The 9,654-nt window shown below is 41.6% G+C and overlaps 1 pseudogene; it reads left to right on the top strand.

The window, feature by feature from the left end:
- The first annotated feature begins 1,387 nt into the window (after positions 1 to 1,387).
- On the top strand, positions 1,388 to 1,959 carry LOC100659813 (large ribosomal subunit protein eL28-like; annotated as a pseudogene).
- The last annotated feature ends 7,695 nt before the right edge of the window (positions 1,960 to 9,654 follow it).

Genomic DNA, 9,654 nt, shown 5'->3' with positions numbered 1-9,654 from the left:
ATAATAACTACGGTTTAATGGACATTCACTCTCATGTAGGTCCCAAAATGATTCTCCAGGATGAAAGTAACAGTAACAATGACAACAATAGCTAACACTGGATTAATAATAGCAATAATTTAGGACTTCTTATGCGCTGGGCACTAAGTATATGTTGGTACATGATGCTAGGCAGGCATTACACACCTCAAGTCCTCAGAACGGCTCTACGAGGATTAAGCCAAAACCAAACCTGTTGCCATCGTGTCGATTCCAATTCATGGCAAACCCATGTATTACAAAGAACTGCTTCACAGGGTTTTCTTGGCTATAATCTTTATGGAAACAGATCACCAGAACTTTCCTTCCACAGCACCACTGGGTGGGTTCAAGCCACCAATTTTTCAGCTGGCAACCAAGTGCAAACCATTTGTACCATCCAGGGATCTCCTAGGAGGAGCAGGTAACCTCACTTTACAGATGAACAGACTGAGTTCAAAGAGCCAAGGTGTCAGGACTAGGAAGAGTCGTAGCCAGGATACATTCAAATGTAGTTTTTTTTTTTTTTAATGATTTATCATGTATATATGTATATAAATTCAAAAGAGAATTTACAGAGAGAAAGATCACGCAGGCATCTTCAATTCACCATCCTCAGGACAATGACACGAAAAGGAAACCATGGATAGAGTCCATTACCAGCAGTCCAACACAAAGGTATTGCTACTCTCAGGTGTGGCTAAAGAGATGACCTGGGACCAACATACCTTGAGCAGAGGCCAAGCCAGCCTTGGCAACAGAGACAGCTGGGCCCAAAAATTTATCTGAGAAAAATAAGTGGCTTCCACACAGCAGTTGCTGGGGTTGGGGACTCCACCTGCTACAGCTGTCCCCCAGCCACCCATCAGCGGGTCCTTCAGGCTGGGCAAGCTGGAGGGGTGCCGGCATCACAGTCAGCTGGTCTGCAGATGTATCCCCTTGGAGTCCCTGGGAGTCGCCATTCTTGCATGTGTACACATCTGTACTCACGCATGACATTTGCACCCAGGATTTAAAATCTGCACTGTCATTGGGCAAGTGATTTAAACTTTCTGGGTCTCAATGTTCTCATCTGTAAAATGGGGATAGAAAACAGTCCCTACTTCATAGGATTGTTGGGATGCTTCTGGGTTTAACATTTGTAGAACTTTTAATCGTGCCTAGCACTTAGTAAAGGCTTAATAAATGTTTGCTTTTATTATCAGAGTCTTGAGATGGTGCAAACAGTTAAAGTGCTCAGCTGCTAATGGACAGGTAGGAGGTTCAAGTCCACAGAGCCACCTCAGAAGAAAGGTGGATTTACTTCAGAAAAATCAGCCACTGAAAACCCTGTGGACTACAGTTCTACTCTGACACACGCAGGGTCACCATGAGCCAAGGTCAACTTGACGGCAACTGGTTTTTTTTATTATTATTACTTAAAATCAGTCAAAAAGGAAAACAGGGCTCTTTCCGTCTCTGGCAGCCGCGACGAGAGGAGCACATCTGCAATGGATGGTTGTGCGGAATTGCTCCAGTTTCCTGATCAAGAGGAACAAGCAGACGTATAGCACTGAGCCCAATAGCCTGAAAACCCGCAGCTCCTTCGGCTACAACAGGCTGATTCACCGGAAGACTGTGGGCGTGGAGCCGGCAGCAGATGGCAAAGGGGTCGTGGTGGTCCTGAAGCGGAGATCGGGCCAGCGGAAGCCGGCTACCTCTTATGTGCGGACCACCATTAACAGGAACGCCCGGCCACTCTGAGCGGTATCCGCCACACGATTCGCAGGAACAAGTACCGCCCTGAGCTGCGCATGGCTGCCATCCGCAGAGCCAGTGCCATCCTGCGCAGCCAGGAGCCTGTGATGGTGAAGAGGAAGCCGATCCGCCCCACCAAGAGCTCCTGAACAGCCTCCCCCAGAGCAATAAAGATAAATTTTCTCCACTGGAAAAAAAGGAAAATAGGAATTGGGAAGGGTCATGGAGATTCCCAAGGCTAGGTTAGAGGGATCACACAGGTCTTTGTAGCTTGACTCAATGTAGGTAAAGAGACAAGGGTCTTGTTAGCATAACAAAGTCCAAAAGTTATGCTGGGGTCTCCTGGGTAGAGGCATCAGTTGGACTCAGCCCTTGTTCCTTGTCATTGTTGTTAGCTGCCATCAAGTGGAGGACACAAAACTCAAGGAGATACAGTGACTTAGGCAGGGCTCCCCCTGAAAACAGATTCTGAGCCAAGGGTTTCAGTGAGAATGGTTTATTTGAGATACGATCCCAGGAAGCAATAGTAGGGGAGTGAGGAAGTGAGTCAGAGATGGGAAGGAAGCCAGTAAGGGTGTATTATTGAGCAGATTCCTGTTATGGGCAACTGAGGCTCCATCCCACAGGGGAACACTTGGGGACAATATAGAACACATCTCGGCATTACCCCATGCAAGGGAGCTGGGGTATTTATCCTCCAACTCTCCCCTCTTGTTGGCTGAAGGCTACTCCCAGGGCATCATCTCCCCAGTAATTCCTGACCACCCAGCATGCATCAGCAGAAGGAAGCTGTCTGTGAAGAGCCTGGGGGCTGGCAATCCAACATCATCACTTCCTGGGAACAAGTGATAACAATATAGTGGCAGGACACCAACGGTGTCTGCTCTGTAAGAGTATCATCATCCTTTATTGCTTAGTCATCATCACATCTGCCTCCTCCACTAAACGAGACAGAGCATGGGCTCTGGAGCCAGACTGCCTGTGCTCAAATCCCTACTTCTCCCCTAGATATGTGATCTTGGAGAAGTTATTTCACCTCCCTGGGTCTCAGTCCCCTCCTCTATAAAATGGAGATAATAGCAATACCTACCTCACAGGACTCACATCAGCTGATATGTGTAAAGAGCTGAGAACAGCCCCTGACATGAGCGTTGTACTTAAGAAATGTTCACCATTTTTCAGAACAATATACATTCTGCTCCAGTGCACATGGATCATTCTCCAGAATAGGCTACATTTTAAGTAACAAAGCAAACCTTGATAAACTTAAAAAGACTGAGATCATACAAAGTATTTTCTCTGACCACAACAGAGTGAAGCTAGAAATCAACAACAGAAAACAAACAAAAATGTGAAATACATGAACATATGGAGATTAAACAACAAGTTATTAAACTACTAATGGATCATAGAAAAAATCGAAAAAGAAATCACAAATTTCTTAGAGTCAAATGAAAATGAAAGCACAACATGCCAAAACTTAAGGGATGAAGCAAATGCAGTAACCCACTCCACTGCCGTCGAGTCGATTCTGACTCATAGCAACCCTATAGGAGAGAGTAGAACCGCCCCATAGAGTTTGTAGTACCCAGAGGGAAATTTATAGCAATAAATGCTTACATAAAAAAAGAAAGATCTCGAATTAACAGCCTAACTCAACAATCCAGACTCTAGAAAGAGAAGAGCAAACTAAGCTCAAACCTACCAGAAGAAAGGAAAAACAAAGATTAGAGCAGAAATAAATCAAATCAAAAACAGAAAAATAATAGAGTCAATAAAACCAGAAGAGGTTTCTTTGAAAAGACCAATAAAATTGACAAGCCTTTAGGTAGGTTGACAAAAAAAAAAGACACAAGTAACTAAAATAAAATATGAAAGAGGGGACATTACAATTGACCCAATAAAATAAAGAGAATTACGACAGAATATTATGAACAATCGTATTGCAGCAAACTGGATAACCTAGAGGAAATGGACAAATTCCTAGAAACACACAACCTACCCAAACTGACTCAAGAGGAAACAGTCTCAGCAGACCCATACCAAGTGCAGAGATTGAATCAGTGATCAAAAACCTTCCAACAGAAAAGAAAAAAAAAGTCCTGGACCAGATGGCTTTACTGGGAAATTCCCCCAAACATTTAGAGAAAAATTGACAGCCATACTATTTAAACTCTTTCAAAAAATAGAGAAAGAAGGAATACTTCCTGACCCATTCTATGAAGCTAACGTAACCCTGATGCCCAAACCAGACAAAGACACAAGAAAAGAAAACTATAGGTCAATAACTCTTATGAATATAGATGCAAAAATTCTCAACAAAATACTAGCAAACAGAATCCAACAATATATTAAAAGAGTCATATACTATGACCAAGTGGAATTTATTCCAGGAATGCAGGGATGGTTCAACATTAGAAAATCTATCAACATAATATACAACATTAATAGAACAAAGGACAAGAACTAACATGATCATCTCTATTGATACCGAAAAAGCATTTGATAAAACCCAACAGGATTCTTGATGAAAACCCTAAATAAGAAAGGAATAGGAGGGCAATTCCTCAATGTGATTCAGGGCATATATGAAAAGCCAACAATATACTTAATGGAGAAAGACTGAGAGCTTCCCCCTTGAAACTGGGACCAAGACAAGGGTGCCTACTCCCACCACTTCTATTCAATATTGTATTAGAAGTCCTAGCCAGAGCAACAAGACAAGAAAAAGAAATAAAATGTACCCAGATTGGAAAAGAAGTAAAATTATCTCTATTTGTGGATGATGTGATCCTATATATAGAAAACCCCAAAGAGCCCATATGAAAACTTCTAGAGCTAATAGAGGAATTTAGCAAAGTTGCAGGGTACTAGGTCAACAAACAAAAACCAGTCGAGTTTCTATACACCAACATTAAGAAATCTGAAAGGGAAATTAGGGAAACGATTCCATTTACAATAGCGTTTAAAAGAGTAAAATACCTAGGAATAAATCCAACCAGAGTCGTGAAGGACTTACACAATGAAAACTATAAAATACTGCTGAAAGAGATTTAAAAAGACTTAGATAAATGGAAAGATGCTCCATGTTCAGGGATTGGAAGACTCAATATTGTTAGAATGTCAGTATTACACAAAGCAATCTATAGATTCAACCCAATCCCAATCAAAATCCCAACAGCCTTCTTTATAGAAATGGAGAAGCCAGTCCTCAACTTTGTGAGGAATGGCAAGAGGCCCTGAATAGCTAGAACAATGTTGAAAGAGAAGGACAAAGTAGGAGGGCTCCCACTTCCTGGTTTTAAAACATACTATACAGCTACAGTAATCAAAACAGTCTGGTACAGGTATAACAATAGACACATCAATGGAATAGAATTGAGAGTCCAGAAATAAAACCACACATCTATGGTCAACTGATTTTTGACAAGGGTACTAAGTTCATTTGATGGGGAAAGAAGTCTTTTCAATAAATGGTGCTGGAAAAATTGGATTTCCATAGGCAGAAAAATAAAACAGGACCCATGCCTCAGGGCATATGCAAAAACAAATTCAAAATGGATTAAGGACTTAAATGTGCAAACTAAAATCATAAAATTCTTAGAAGAAAAAGCAGGGACAACACTGTCAGGCCTAGCTTTTAAAAATGGATTATCTAATATAATAACAAAAGCACAAACAGCAGAAGACAAAATAAATAAATGGGACCTCATAAAAATAAAAAATTTTCATCAAAAAACTTTACTAAAAAAGTGAAAAGTCAAGCTACTGACTGGGAGAATGTCTTCAGAAAGCTTATATCTGACAAGAATCTAATCACCAAAATGTATATACAATTTTGAGAACTTAACAACAAAAAAGACAACTCAATCATAAAATGAGCAAAGGACTAGAATAGATAGTTCACCAAAGAGGAAGTTCAAATGGCCATCAAACACATGAAAAGATGCTCAGCATCATTAGCCATCAGACAGAAACAAATCAAAACTACAATGAGACACCATTTCACTCCCACTGGATTGGCTAAGATGAAAAAAAAACGAGAAAATAAAAAATGTGGGCAAGGATGTGGGGAAATTGGAATCCTTATCCATTGCTGGTGGGAATGCAAAACGGCATAAGCCATTGTAGAAAACAGTGCGATGGTTCCTCAAAAAGCTAAAAATAGAACTACCATACGATCCAGCAATTCCACTCCTAGGTATATACCCGAAAGACTTGAAAGCAGAGACTCAAACAGAGACTTGTACACCAGTGTTCATTACAGCACTATTCACAATAGCCAAAAGGTGGAAACAACCTAAATGCCCATTAACAGATGAATGGATAAACAAAATGTGGTACATACATGCAATGAAATACTACTCAGCCAGCGGAAGAACTGAAGTATGGCTGGAGCTTGAAGATATTATGCTGAGCAAAATAAGTCAATCACAAAAGCACAAACATTGTATGAGCTCACTTATATAAAAAGACAAGAAAAGACAAATGAACAGAGACCAAAGTTTATTAGTGGTTACCAGGGGCAGGAGAGAGGGGGAAAGGGAGATTAACAGTGATGGAAATACCACATTGATTAAGGGTAGGGTTGCGCAGATGATGACTGCAGCTGCAGTCAGTAAGTTGTACATCTGTAAAAAGTTGATTTGGCAAAAGTTGTGTGATAGATATATTTACAACACGGACAAAAAAAAAAGAGTAGTTGCTGAGGCTGCTTGTGTACAACCAAACACTTCATTGGTTTGGAGGCTTAGGGTCATGGTTGCATGGGATTTCCCAGTTAATTGGCCTAATAATGTGTTCAGTGTTTCTGTTCTACCTCCTATCATTGTGTAGTGCCTGGGGTCTTCAAAACTTTCAAACAATTGGTCTCTATTCACCTGGAGCAACAGAGGAAGAAGAGTCAGGAGTAGGAGGAGGATATGGAATGTACAGCTAACTGCCCTCATCAATAACTGCTTTATTTGCCATGAGACCAGTGCTCAGCTACCATTACTGAACTTTTTGATCAAAGATTCCATAGAAGGATCTTGATCAAAGGGGGAAAATGCAGAGAAGGATTTCAAATTATCATGGACTGTAGACTTTCTGGAGCCATGGAGGGTAGATGAACCCCTGAAACTTACTGCTCTGATATAATCTTTAAACCTTAAACCAAAAATATCCCCTGAAGTCATCTTAAAACCAAGCAATAGTTAACTAGTAGAAAAGGTCTTCCTTGAGCATTATGCTTTTTTAAGAACTATCTCTATGGAGGAAATTGACAGTAGCAACTTGAAAGATTAGGCAGGAAACTTCGGGGGCAGTGAGTTTATGTTAATGGAGTATAGACATCTCAAAAAGGGAGGATGAAAATGATTGTACAGCTTGAAGGATGTAATCAATATCACTAAATTGTCCATGTAGAAACTGCTGAATTGGCATATGTTTTACTATGTATATTCTCAACAACAACAAAATAAATAAAATTTAGGGGGAAAAAATGAACAGAAAAAAAAAAAAGAAGTTGGTCACCATTTTTGTAAAGACCAGGAGACCTCAAGACACTGTCAGTACCTGATTCGCCTTTGCTTCCCCAGTGCCTGGCCTGGTTAGTGCCCCAAAAAATGAATGGATTGTCAGTTGGATCAATGGATCAGACCGACGAGTTCATGTGTTGACCTAGACTGTGACTGTTAACTCCCAGGTTAGCATCTCAAGCCCAGCTTCCTAAATGTGAGTGATGTTTCCCAGGGGAGTCCCTGTGTGGTGCAAATGGTTAAAAGGTTGGAGGTTTGAATCTACCCAAAGGCACCTTGGAAGAAAGGCCTGGTGATCTACTTCCAAAAAATTAACCATTAAAAACCTTGTGGAGCACAGTTCTACTCTGACACACGAGGTCACCATGAATTGGAATCAGCTCAACAGTAACTGGGTATTGCTTCCCCTGCTGCCACTCCCTTCGAAAGGACAGAAGTTTTAACTGGAGCCTAAATAAAAGATATACTAGATGCATTTCTAAAAAAAAAAAAAAAAAAATTTAGTGCCATCTGATTTCCCTGATGCTCCGAGCCCTGCAGAGAGGCTAATGGCCCAAGGCCTGCTGAGAACAAGAGACCTTCATAAGGCTGATATCACACCTGACACCGAACTCACTTGGCAGAGGAGAAACTGCCTCAAGGGTTTGTTCATGTGTGTGCACCTGCTGCCCCCTGGTGGCCAAGAGCAGCGGGACGTCTTTGAAACCATCTTCCCTTCTGTTGCTCATCTGTGATTTCCAGTCCTAAAAAAATATTTATAGTCACCCCTCGGTGTCCATAAGGGATTGATTCCAGGACCCCACCACCACCACTACCATGGATACCAAAATCCGAGGATGCTCATGTCCCTTATATAAAATGGCGCGGTATTTGCATATAACCTAAGCATAAATCATCCCTAGATTTGGTTTTTTTTTTTTTAGATTACTTACAATACCTAATACAATGTAAATCTTATGTAAATAGTTGTTGCATTGTTTAGGGAATAATGACAAGGGGAAGAAGTCTTTTTTTTCCCCAAATATTTTCAATACAAGTCTGCTTGAACCCACGGACACAGAGGGCCAACTGTATGTGGAACTTCAGAGTTTGCAAAGCGCTTTCATATTCAGTGTCTTATGTGAGCCCTAAAACAACCCTGCAAAGTAGGTAGAGCACAGATTATCCCCATTGCACAGATGAAGAAACTGAGGCTCAGAGCACGTGGCGATCTAAGAATTGAAATTTAAGTCTGACAGCATTGATTTCAAACTCTATGGCTTTGACTTCCAGGCCAGTTTCCATGCTCTGATCATGCATAAGAATCGTGGGAACATGGGTTAAAACAACAGAATCTCATCACCATCACCCCAAATACCTATAGGTGAGACCCAGGAATCTGCATTTTTATATTCGCTTTCTAGGTGAGGCTGGCACAACCAGTAGGGCCCCAAAACTTGAACCCGCTTTTGGAAACCACTGCCTTATCTCACACAGCCCAGATTCCATGCCTGGATACCCTCAGCGCCCAGGGTCTGATTTCTCCCTTCGAACAGCTGCCTTTCCTTGTGTCCCCTCCTAATACTAATAAGTAAAATCTCTCGAGAACTCGTGTGTCACACACACCATATTCACAATGACATTTAGTCATCATAACAATCCTAAGCACGACTGCTCTCATTTTACAGATGGGAAATCAGGCACAGAGCGGGCAAGCAGGGCTGTGCAAGTCCATGCAGGTGATAGCCAGTAGAGGCAGGATTTGAACCCCAGACTGTGGCCACAGTCTACACTGTGCTGCTTGTGCCACATTGTACTGTCTCCCCTACAAACTGTCCCCACCCTAAAGTCCTACCTTACTTTCTGATCAGGAGACAGAAACTAATTGTCACTAAAATGATGGTGACTAATACCAGCCTGAGGAGCCACTGGGTAGTGCAAATAGTTAATGCACTCAATCACTAACCAGAAGGTTGGAGGTTTGTATCCACCCAGAGGTGCCTTGGAAGAAAGGCCTGGTAATCTACTTCTGAAAAATCAGCCATTAAAAACCCTATGGAGCACAGTTCTACTCTGACACACACGGGGTCCCCAGGAGTTGGAGATGACTCGACAATTGGTGAGTGACTAGGGGGTCGCTGGTGCTTTCTCTCATTTGCTGCCCCATTGGAACAGCATCCCCTTGGACCCTCTTCACTCCAGTGAGTATATACTGTCTAATGCCAACACTCTGTACATGCTGTTGAGCCTCAACCCTAAGACACTGAATGCTCCCTTTTTATCCTAAAATAAAATTCACATATAACCCACTTAGATACAGTTTCCCCAAAGAAGCAGCAACTTAAGGCCCAAACTGAAATATAGAGGAGGCATTAAAAGAACATGCATTTTTTTTTTTTAA

Source organism: Loxodonta africana, chromosome 22, assembly GCF_030014295.1.
Source record: "Loxodonta africana isolate mLoxAfr1 chromosome 22, mLoxAfr1.hap2, whole genome shotgun sequence".
Lineage (NCBI taxonomy): Eukaryota > Metazoa > Chordata > Mammalia > Proboscidea > Elephantidae > Loxodonta > Loxodonta africana.
The sequence above is the reverse complement of the archived record's forward strand: the minus strand, read 5'-3'. Positions and strand labels throughout refer to the sequence as shown.